The following is a 12,223-nucleotide window of genomic DNA, read 5'->3' on the forward strand; positions in this document are numbered from 1 at the left end:
AATGAGGAAATTCAAAAAAAAATCATCAGATACTACTACAAAAGTCTATATTCAACAAAACTGGAAAAATCTAGGTGAAATGGATGATCTTTCTTTCTTTCTTTCTTTCTTTCTTTCTTTCTTTCTTTCTTTCTTTCTTTCTTTCTTTCTTTCTTTCTTGATATTCTTGACAGATACCAGGTACACAAACTTAAATCAATATCGGATAAGCCACATAAACAGTCCCATAAACACTAAGGAAATAGAAGCAGTCATTAGAAGTCATCCCAACCCCAAATAAATAAATAATCAATCAATCAATAAATAAATAAATATAAAAATGCACTGCCACATGGTTTTAGTGCAGAATTCTATTAGTCCTTCAGAGCAAACCTAGGAACAATATTTCTCAAACTATTCCCCAAAATAGAAAGAGAAGGAAGACTACCTAATTCTTTCTATGAATCCCAAGTTTTGCTTATAAATAAACCACAACAAGACCCAACAAAGAAGAGAACTTCAGACCAATTTCACTTATTAATATTGGTGCGAAAATACTCTATATAATTCTTGAAAACCAGATCCAAAAAAAAAAAGATAAAAAGGACTATTCACCATGATCAAGTAGGCTTCATCCCAGGAATACAGGGTTGATTCAATACACGCAAATCCATCATTGTAATTCACTATATAATTATACTCAAGTAAAATAACACATAATTATTTCACAAGATGCTGAGAAAGCTTTTGACAAAACACAACAGCCCTTCATATCAAAAGTATTAAAAAGATCAGGAATTCCAGATCTGCACTAAAATATAATAAAATCAATATATAGCAAACCAATAGCCAACATCAAACTAAATGGAGAGAAATTCAAAGCAATCCTATTAAAACCAGGGACAAGAAAAGGATGCCCACTCTCTCCCTACCTATTCAATATAGTTCAATGTTCTAGCCAGAACAATTTCAGAATAAAAGGGGATCAAAAGATTATATATTGGGAAGAGGAATTCACCTTATCAGTCTTTTCAGAGGATATGATACTGTATATGAGTTACAACAAAAATTCTACTAGAGAGTGTCTGTAGCTGATATACAACTTCAGCAAAGTGACTGGATATAAAATTAACTCTAAAAATCCAGTAGCATTCCTCTACTAAAAGGATAAACTGAGAAAGAAATTAGGGAACCAACACCCTATACAATATTCAGAAATAATAGGACATTTCTTAATGTGACACTAATCAAACAAGTGAAAGATCTGTATGACAAGAACTTCAGATCTCTGAAGAAAGAAGTTAAAGATGACCTCAGAAGATGGAAAGATATCCCAAGATCATGGATAGGCAGGATTACCATAGGAAAAATGGCTACCTTACCGTAAGCAACCCACTGATTCAATGCAATCCCCATCAAAATTTCAACTCAGTTCTTCAAAGTGATAGAAATACCAATTCTCAAATACATCCATAATATCAAATAACCCAGGATAGTGAAAAATATTCTCAACAATAAAAGAACTTCTGGGGAAATCACCATCTTTGACCTCAATTTTACTACAGAACAATAGTGATAAAAACCACATTGAATTGGCACAGACACAGACAGATAGTTAAATGGACTATAATTGAAGACACAACTAAACCCACACACCTATGATCATTTGATATTTGACAAAGATGCAAAAAACATCCAGTGGAAAAAAAGACAGTATGTTCAACAAATGGGGCTGGTTCATCTTGCTGTTGGCATTTAGAAGAATGCAAATTGAACCATTCTTTTCAACTTGTACAAAACTCAAGTCCAAGTGGATGAAGAACCTCCACATATAACCAGATAGATGGGAACTAGTGGACAAGAAAGTGGGGAAGTTCCTCAAACATGTGGACACATCGGAAAATTTCCTGAATAGTACAACAATGTCTTATACTCTAAGAACAAAAATAGTCCAATGGTATATCATAAAACTGCAAGGCTTCTGTAAGGCAAAGTACACTGACAATAGGCAGTTTCTAAGAGAATTAGAAATAGATTTTTCTGAAGACCCAGCTATACCACTCCTGGCAATATACCCAAACGGTGCTCTAACATATTTAAAAAGGAAACATGTTTCATATTGTTCATAGAAGCCTTGCTTAAAATAGCCAGAAACTGGAAATAACCCAGATGTCCTTCAACAAAGGAATGGATACAGAAAATGTGGTATACTTTCACAATAGTATACTATTCAACTATTAAAAAAACGATTTCATGAAATTATTGGGCAAAAGGATGGAACTAGAAAATACCATTCTGAGTAAAGTAAGCTAGTCATAAAAGAGCACACATGGTGTGCACTCACTGATAAGTGAATATTAGCCCAAAAGCCCAGAATAACTAGTATACAATTCACAGATCATGTGAAAGTGTGGATGCTTCAGTCTTTCTTAGAAGGGAGAATAAAATACAAATGGGATGTAGGGGTTGGGAGGGACTTGGGAGGAATAGAGGATGAGGAGAGGAATAGAGGTGCAGGTTATGGTATGAGAGTACACTAGGATAAAATATATATGGTCAGGAATATGAACAGAATTTTTTAACAATGGGGCATGGGGAACTGGGGATAGCCACAAAAAGTCCCAGATGCCAGGAAAGCATGAGACTCCCAGGAGTCAACAAGGATAAGATTAGCTGAGCCATGAGAACTTCATGGTTTTCTGTAGCATAGCTCTGCTTGTGGTAATCTCAATCCTCACATCCTTCTTAATCTAAGTGTTGTATGTAACTTATAGATTACTTCTATTCTCTCACTCAGCAGTATTTTTAGCACTCACAATAATAGTGAATGATTGCCTGGCAGTGTTGGTGCACACCATTAATCCCAGCACTTGGGAGGCAGAGACATACAGATTTCTGAGTTTGAGGCCATCCTGGTCTACAGAGTGAGTTCCAGGACATCCAGGGCTATACAGAGAAACCCTGTCTTGAAAAAAAATAGTGAATGATCTTTGTTAAGTATCACTTCTGGAACAGTTAATGATTAAATCACACCTTTGAAAAGAATTCACAAATATAGTTTGTTAGCAATGACCACAACCTTTTTAATCTGGAAATGAAACTTGTTAGTAAAGCTAGGTTAAGTAGTAGTAGTAGTAGTAGTAGAAGTAGTAGTAGTAGTAGTAGTACTAGTAGTAGTAGTAGTAGTAGTAGTAGTTGTTGTTGTTTTTGTTGTTGTTATTGTTGTTGTTGTGTGTGTTTTCTGTAGTTATAGTATAGAAAATCTTAGGAAATAATTTGAAGTTCAGAAAAGCACACTCTTAATAGTTGAGCTAGATTGGAATTGATATTATTTTACTTTGAGATTTATAGCTGTAAAGAGACACCATGACCAAGGCAATTCTTATAAAGGACTATAGTCAGTTGGGGCTGGATTATAGGTTCAGTGGTTCAGTCCATTATCATCATGGCAGTGGCATGTCTACATCTAGGCAGATATGGCACTGGAAAAGCTGAGACTTCTACATCTTCATTCCAAGGAAGCTAGGAGCAAACTGACTCTTCTGCACTCTGCAGAGTCTCAAAGCATACCCCCACAGTTACACACTTCACACAACATGGCAACACCTACTAACAGTACCACTCCTAATGGACCAAGCATACTCAAATCACCTCATTAAACACCCTGGCACCCATAGTCTTGTTCAGTCACATGACTCTATGGAAGTCATAGCTAAACATAGTCTATGGAAGTTTCAACAATATTAAAAGTCCAAAATTCAAACACTTTTGTGAGATTCATTCAAGCACTTAACTATATAATTGCCTATAAAGTAAAAATGAAAAAAAAAAAGCAGAACACATATCTTAAATGTCTCAGGATGTACACTATCATTCCAAAAGATAGTAGTGAGGAAATACTGGAAAAAACAGGATCGATAACCACCTAGGCAATTTCCAAATTCTGCATCTATATGTTTGATGTAAAAGTGCTCTTCGTAATTCTAACTCCTCATCATTGTTGACTGCAACACAATTATTTCTCTTGGGTTGTTTCTCTTCCCTGTTAGTAGATTTCCTCAGCAGATATCCTACGATTCTGACATCTCTAGCATTTTAGATTATCCAAGGCAACTTCACTTTTACATGTTCTTGTTTCAATCTCTGAGAGACACACATGATCTTGTAGACTTCTCTAAATGCCTTAGAGGAGCCAGCTCTGTCCTCTGTAGCACTCTAGGCTCTAGGTAACTCTCCTCCATTGCTCCTGCTGTTCATGGTAATCATTCATTGGTACTGGCATCTCCAATTTGCTTGAGTCTTCTACTGCAAATAATCTTTACAAATAGCTCCCCATAGTCTCCCTTCATAATGCCAAGCTTCAAATAGTTTGTACCATCCCTTGAGTCCTAGGCTGTCAACTGTAAACAAAATCTTCATCAATGGCCTTCCCTGTCCTCCCACAGTGCCAAACTTTAGCTGCCATCCAAGACTCTTTTAGACACTTAAAACTATGCACAAATACATACATGTGTACATACATACATCCATACATACATACATACACACATGCACAAACACATACATATATCTGTTGCGGGATGGTTTTGTGCACTGTGTATTCAGATGCTGACTTCTATGTCCAGATAACTGGTTGCAGTCTGGATTATGTCACTTTCAACTACCTTTTGTCTCTATGTTATGTAAAAATTGTTTTCTATAACCTCTGATTGGTTAGTAAAAGGTCTGTTAAGCCAATCAGTTGGGCAGAAGAGAATAGTGGTAGACTTCCAGTCATAGTCAGGAGGTCTAAGAGGGTGACAAAGGAGAGTAGAGAAGGGTCACTGAAGGTTTGGAGAAACCATACAGATAGAACAGAACTCACCATGATGGTTGCAATGAAAGAGCAGCTATGTAGACACACATGGACCAGAGATAGCCAGGGCAAGCCCAGATTGAAAGTAACAAAATATTTTTTCCTGTGTATTTGCAGCCTAGGTGTATTAGAATTGTTCAGAACCTGCCCAGCTTAGGCTTACAATGTGTTAATAAAAAAGCCAGGAGTCTGTGTTCTTACTTGGAAGCTAAAATTGGATAGGGTAAGTATAGAAATGCCTTCAATTTACTTGGGATCAAAGGGATGTTAGAATCAGCATTCCCCTTAACAGAAATACTATTGCATTTGGCAAACTAAATGTGGGGCAAAAACTTAGTAAACATTCATACTATGACAGAAATCTAAACTTAGAAAGAACCAGGATTTAGGTTTAGGTATTTTTTTAACATTTTTTAAAATTAGATGGTCTTCATTTATATTTCAAATGCTATCCCCTTTCCTATTTCCTCACCATAAATCACCTATACTCTCCCCCTTCCCCCTATTCTCAAACCACCTACTCCCAATTACTGGTCCTGGCATTCCCCTATTTTGGGTCATAGAACCTTTGCAAGACCAAGGGTCTTTCCTCCTATTGATGGCTGACTAGGTCATTCTCTACTACATATGCAGCTATAGACATTGGCTCTTGGGGTACTGGTTAGTTCATATTGTTGTTTCTCCTATAGGGTTTCAGACCCCTTCAGATCCTTGGGTACTTTCTCAAGCTCCTTCATTTGGGGACTCTGTGTTCCATCCAATAGATGACTGTGAGCATCCACTTCTGAGTGGGATGTTGAAGACACCCACTACTAATGTGTGCTATGCAATGTTTGCTTTGAGCTTACTAAAGTTTCTTTAATGAATGTGGATATCCTTGCATTTCAAACTTAGATGTTCAGAATTCATAGTTCATCTTAGTACATTTTGCCTTTCATGAGTATGAAGTGCCACTACTTGCCTTTTTTGATAACCTTGGGTTGAAAGTCGATTTTATTAAATATTAGAATGGCTACACTGGCTTGTCTATTGGGACCATTTGCTAGGAAAATTGTTTTCCAGCCTTTTACTCAAAGGTAGTGTCTATCTTTGTCCATGAGCTGGGTTTCCTATATGCAGCAAAATGTTGGGTACTATTGATGTAGCCAGTCTATGTCCTTTTATTGGGCAGTTAAGTCCATTAATATTAAGAAATTTTAAGTAAAAGTAATTGTTGCTTCCTGTTATTTTGGTTGTTAGAGTTGGGATTCTGTTCTTGTAGCTACCTTCTTTTAGTTTTTTTGAAAGATTATTTTCTTGCTTTTTATAGGGCATAGTTTCTCTCCTTGTGTTGGAGTTTTGTCCTTATTATCCTTTGAAGGGCTGGATTTATGGAAAGATATTGTGTGAATTTGGTTTTGTTATGGAATGCATTGTTTTCTACATCTATGGTAATTAAGAGTTTTGCTGGGTATAGTAGCTTGGGCAGGCATTTGTGTTCTCTTAGTGTCTGTATAATATCTGTACAGGGTTATCTGGCTTTCATAGTCTTTGGTGAGATGTCTGGTATAATTCTAATAGGTCTGCCTTTATATGTTACTTGATCTTTTGCCCTTACTACTTTTAATATTCTATCTTTATTTATTACTTTTGTTGTTCTGATTATTATGTGCTGGAAGGAATTTCTTTTCTGGTCCAGTCTATTTGGAGTTTGTAGACTTCTTGTATGTTCATGGGCATCTCTTTCTTTAGGTTAGAAAAAATTTCTTCTATAATTATGTTGGAAGATATTTACTGGCCCTTTAAGTTGATAATCTTCATTCTCATCTACTCCTGTTATCCGTAGGTTTGGTCTTCTCATTTTTTCCTGGATTTCCTCGATGTTTTTAGTTAAGATCTTTTTGCATTTTCTTTGACTGTTATATCCATGTTTTCTATGGATTCCTCTGCACCTAAGATTCTATCTTTCATCTCTTGTATTTTGTTGGTGATGCTTTCATCTATGACTCCTGATTTCTTTCCTAGGATTTCCATCTCCAGAGTAGTCTCCCTTTTGGTTTTCTTTATTGTTTCTACTTCCATTTTTAGATCATGGATTGCCTCATTCAATTCCTTCACTTATTTTTCTGTGTTTTCCTATCATTCTTTAAGGGATTTTTGTGTTTCCTCTTTAAGGACTTCTACCTGTTAAACTGTATTCTTCTGTATTTCTTTAAGTGTGTTCTTAATATTCTTTGTAAAAATCATCTCCAGAATCATGAATTATGGTATAAATCTGAATATTGCTTTTCCTGTGTGTTAGGGTATCCTTGACTCACTGTTTTAGGAGTACTGGGTTCTGATGATGCAGAGAAGACTTGGTTTCTGATAGTAAGATTCTTACATTTATCTGGTATTTTCTGGTGTTAGATATTCTAGCTGTCTTTGGCTGGAGCTTGTTCCTCCTGTGAGTCTGTTAGCCTCTGTCTGCATTCCTGGGAGAGCAGCTCTCTCCTGACTACTTGAAGTAAGAGTACTGTAGGCAATCTCTTCTCTGGCAGGGAAGGTGCATAGTGGTCTGAGGATCAGCTCTGACTCCTGGATGAGGATGAAGGCTCAAAGGGACCTGCCCAGGAAGCTCTGTTGCTTCTGAGTCCCATACCTCTCCTGCAGGGACCAGCCTCAGAGAGACCCTACCTAGAAAATGTAGATCTCATCTGGGTCCTGGAGTCAGAGATCTAGGATTAGATTTTTTAAAGTTTACTTTTAATACGGATTCTCAAATTCTTCAACCTCTCCTGTAGCCTACCATACAAATGATGGAAGAAAGTGTAGTACAAGCTGATGGGCACCTATTCACAATTAGTTCTTTGGGGCAATTCCAGTTTCAGTTGATTAGAATACCAATAGTCCACCTCAGTAGTGTTATGGCACCTAACATGAATCACCAGCTTTGGCTAGATCTATGAGAAACCACTATTCCTCCACTGAATCTGCACAAGTCAGTGGCAGAAGCCAGCATGAGCTGGGAAACCAGGAAATGTTTATTGCTGTGCCTCTCTCAATGAAGTGAAGATCAGTGAGTTTTAAGATGCAAGACCAATGGATAATTGCAAAGCTTTCTATGCAAACTCACAATCACTGTTTGTTGAATCCTATTTATACTATTTCCAAACATCATGTGCTTCACCATGAGTCTTGCCTTAGCAAAACCCATGCGTGTCTGTATTAGCAAACATCACCTAAGCAGGCATATTGTGACATATTGAGAAATTTCCACTTTGTTTAAAAAAAAATATCTGTTTTTTCTAACACTAACAATTTACATACAATAAACAAAAATTAGAAGTTTATATCATATTTTAAACAAGCAGCTTATAAATGTCGTGCAAACTTTATATACCCCAGTACAGGGGAAATCCAGGGCAAACAAGTGGGAGTGAGTGGGTGGAGGAGTGGGTGGGGGAGGGTGTGGGGGACTTTTTGGATAGCATTGGAAATGTAAATGAAATAAATACCTAATTAAAAAAAAGAGAGAGAAGCATGGCTAGAAGTCCCTTAGGCAAAGTCCCAAGCTTCTGACCTTCAGGCTAAACTCCTCCCCATTTACCTAGCAAGAAAAAATATATATAGCAGCATACTTTTAAAGGGGCAGTTAGGCCCATCCCTGCTCTCTTATTCATCATTCTTAACTCTCTCACCTCTCTAATTCCTTTTATCTCTTATCTCTCACTTCTCTCACTCCTCTCTCCTCTTTCTTTGTCTACTCTTCTCTTCTCTCCTCTCCTCTCCCTCTCTCCCTCTTACTCTCTCTTTCTCACTAGCCTTTCCTATCTCTCTCTCTCTTTCTTCTCTCTCTCTCTCTTCTATATTATCTCTTTCCCACTGTCTCTCTATAATAAAGCTCTAAAACCATAGACAGTTTCTGCTCATCAAGATTCACTATGCTCACTCTTGCAACTGTGGGAACCTCTCTTCCCTCTGTCCAATAACAATAGGGATTCTGGGAGTGGCCCCAAGGCCCCACGTTGGCTGTCCTTTGTGCACCCCCCAAAGAGTGGGTCAGAGGCTTAGATGTGTACCTAGGGCTGAGTGGAAAGCATGTGGTAGCCCTCCCATGTATGCCTGTCCAGAGCATAGGTGGAATTCTGGCTGGAGTTGGGTCTTCTTTCCCCTCCTTCCCCAGGCCCCCTTTAGAGTTCACATACGTCCCTACCTCTGCTTTCATGATTTTTTTTCCTTCTATTTACAGTACCCACATTTGGGCCTTCCTTCCTTTTAATCTTCATAAGTCTGTGAGTTTTCTCATAGGTATTCTGTACTTTTGGCGAATATCTCACTTAACAGTGAGTATATGCTATACATGTCTTTTTGGGTCTGTGTTTCATTACTCAGGATCATCTTTGCTCATTCAGTTCATTTGTCTGCAAAATTCATGATATCCTAGTTTTTAATAGCTGAATAGTACATTTTCTGAACCTATGTTATGACTGATGGATATCTGGGTTGTTTCCAGCTTCTGGATACTACAAATAAGGCTACTATGGACATAGTATAGCATTCGTCCTGCTGGTTTGTTCAGGCATCTTTTAGTTGTTTGCTCAGAAGTAATATAGCTGTGTCCTCATGTAGAATGATTTTAAATTTTCTGATGGTTTAGATTTACCTGGCAACTAAGAATTGGAAATTTTCCGTAAGGGTTTATAAGACCTTCAACTTTCCTCTGTTGAGAATTTTGTTTAGATCTGTACCCCAATTTTTCTTTTTTTTATTGGATATTTTCTTCATTTACATTTTAATTGCTATCCCAAAAGTCCCCTACCCACTCACTCCCACTTCTTGGCCTTGGCTTTCCCCTGTACTGGGACATATAAAGTTTGCTAGACCAAGTGTCCTCTCTATCCAATGATGGCCAATTAGTCCATCTTCTGCTACATATGCAGCTACAGACACAAGTTCTGGGGATACTGATTACTTCATATTGTTGTTCCACATATAGGGTTGCAGACCCCTTCACCTCTTGGGTACTGTCTTTAGCTCCTACATTGGGGGCCCTGTGTTCCATCCTATAGATGACTGTGAGCATCCACTTCTGTATTTGCCAAACACTGGCAAAGATTCACAGGAAAAAGCTATATCAGGGTCTTTTCAGCAAAATCTTGCTGGTGTATGCAATAGTGTCTATGTTTGGTGGCTGATTATGGGTGGGGAAGTTTCTGTATGGTTCATCCTTTTGTCTTAGCTCTAAACTTTGTCTCTGTAACTCCTTCCATGGATATTTTATTTCATATTCTAGGGAGGAATGAAGCATCCACGAATTGGTCTTCTTTCCTCATTTTCTTGTGTTTTAGAAGTTGTATCTTGGGTATTCTAGGTTTCTGGGCTAATATCCACTTATCAGTGAGTGGATATCAAGTGACTTCTTTTGTGATTGGGGATATCAGTCAGAAGATATTCTCCAGATACATCCATTTGCCAAAGAATTTCATAAATTCATCGTTTTTAATAGATGAGTAGTACTCCATTGTGTAAATGTACCACATTTTCTGCATCCATTGCTCTGTTGAGGGACATCTGGGTTCTTTCCAGCTTCTGACTGTTATAAATAGGGCAGTATCCTAACTAACAAATTCAGAAATGAATGCAGACATAAGAACAGATCCTGAGGAAATCCAAAATATCATCATATCCTACTGAGAGAATGTAAGTTTTACTTGATAAGTTTTCATAATTGTTATCATTGTGTATTGTTTATTAGTAATTGAGAAAGAACCTTTTGTTTGATTTAAAATGTGAAATGTTGGAGATCATATTTTGTACTTTGTATTCAAATGTTCATTTCTAATCCCAGAAGTCTTGTTGTAGTCAACCATGTCTGGTCTCTATGTTATGTAAAAATTATTTTCTGTCACCTTTGATTCATTAATAAAAGATCTGCTCAGTCATTTAGTTGGGCAGAAGAGAATAGGGCAGAACTGCTGATATGAGACTGTGCTTCTACAGATAAGGAGAAGTAGAGAAGGAACACAGGGGGAAGAAGGAGTGAAGAAAAAAAACATGAAGAGAACAGGAGATTTTCACTATAAGGTCGGCATGAAGACACACATGGACCAGAGTGAAATTGCACAAGGTGGCAGTGAACACAGAATTTTTCTTGGTATTTTCTGTGTACTCATTTTTGAAAAGGTCAAAACTTGCCTAGTTTATTCTTGCAGTGTGCTTATAAGAATGCCTGGTCTTTGTGTCTCTTTTTCAGGAATTAAAATGGGCTAGAGCATGCAGAAAATGCTGGGAGCAAAAGGCACAGTAGAAATCTCCCTTCCTCTCCCAAAATACTATTATATGCATCCATGTAAACAACATGTATGTTTTAATGAGCACACACAGACACACACACACGCACACACACACACACACACACACACACACACATCTTTTACATTTGAATGCTTGGTTATTTGGGAGGGTTGTTGCTTGAGAAAGATTTGAAGGTTAGATTTGAGACAGTACATGTGACCTTCTTAGATGAAGTATCACTGGGGTGAGCATTGAGGCTTCAAATGCTAAAACTAAGTCCAGTGTCTCTTCCTGTTTCACGATTACTAGCATTTGGAAATCTCAGTTCCTTTCCCAGTATTCTATATGTAAGTGTCCATGACAACCACTGTGCTGATTATGGATTAAACCTCTAAAACTGCAAGCAAGTCCATACTAATATTTCCTTTGTAGAAGTTGCCCTCTTCATGGTGTCTTTTCACTCCAATAGAACAGTTTGTAAGACATGTACCATAGTGTTTAATAATGGGATTAAAAAAAAAAAAAACCTTCAAGTTATATATTAAATAGAAAGGTAGAGAGTGGACAGCCTTGTTTAGTTCATGATTTTAGTGGGATTGCTTCAAGTTTCTTTCCATTTAGTTTGCTGTTTGCTACTCATTTGTTGTATATTGCTTTTAGTAAGTTCAGACATGACCTTAGAATTTCTGACCTTTCGAAGACTTTTAATGTGAAGGGATGTTAAATTTTGTCAAATTATTTTTTTCAGCATCTAATGCAGTTATGTGTTTTTTTTTCCATTGAGTTTGTTTATGGGGTGGATTATATTGATGGATTTCTATATATTGAACCATCCCAACATTCCTGAAATGAAGCCTACTTGATCATGGTGATCATTTTGATGTGCTCTCAGATTCGGTTTGTGAGAATTTTATTGAAATTTTTTGCATTAATATCATAAGGGAAATTGGTTTGAAGTTTGTCCTTTGCTGGATCTTTGTGTGGCACCAGTGTAACTGAGGCTTCACAGAACGAATTGGGTTGTGATCCTTATGTTTCTATATTGTGGAATAGTATGAAAAGTATTGATATTACGTCTTCTTTGAAAGTCTGATAGAATTCTGCTCTAAATACATATGGTAGTGGACTTTTTTG

Source organism: Mus musculus, chromosome 6, assembly GCF_000001635.26.
Source record: "Mus musculus strain C57BL/6J chromosome 6, GRCm38.p6 C57BL/6J".
In the NCBI taxonomy this organism is placed as follows: Eukaryota; Metazoa; Chordata; class Mammalia; order Rodentia; family Muridae; genus Mus; species Mus musculus.